The sequence below is a fragment of the Camelina sativa genome, unplaced genomic scaffold (assembly GCF_000633955.1).
Source record: "Camelina sativa cultivar DH55 unplaced genomic scaffold, Cs unpScaffold26454, whole genome shotgun sequence".
NCBI classification, from domain to species: Eukaryota; Viridiplantae; Streptophyta; class Magnoliopsida; order Brassicales; family Brassicaceae; genus Camelina; species Camelina sativa.
Window position 1 is genome coordinate 1 of NW_010947423.1, and position 244 is coordinate 244.

Here is a 244-nt window from a genome sequence, read left to right on the forward strand (position 1 = left end):
GAAAATTGAAACACCTTATTCTGGGCACTTCTTGATCTTTCCCTCGCCTCATCCATGGCTTTGTTGAAACCATCAACATCAACCAGCAACCCTCTTTCTTCCGCCATTAACTGAAACGCGAGAATAGAAGTTAAAAAAAATTAACACAAACTTTCAGAAATAAATATGAATGACTTAAGTACCTGAGTCAAATCTATCGGGAAACCATATGTATCCCATAACACAAAAGCATCCTGCAAAGAGA

At 37.7% G+C, this 244-nt stretch overlaps 1 long non-coding RNA gene across 1 annotated transcript; it reads right to left on the bottom strand.

The window, feature by feature from the left end:
- Window positions 1-35: 35 nt before the first annotated feature.
- Window positions 36-244, bottom strand: LOC104775665. Its single transcript, XR_766034.2, has 2 exons — window positions 183-244; window positions 36-110 (listed from the first exon to the last, which is right to left on the bottom strand). It is a non-coding gene; the product is annotated as an uncharacterized LOC104775665 (long non-coding RNA).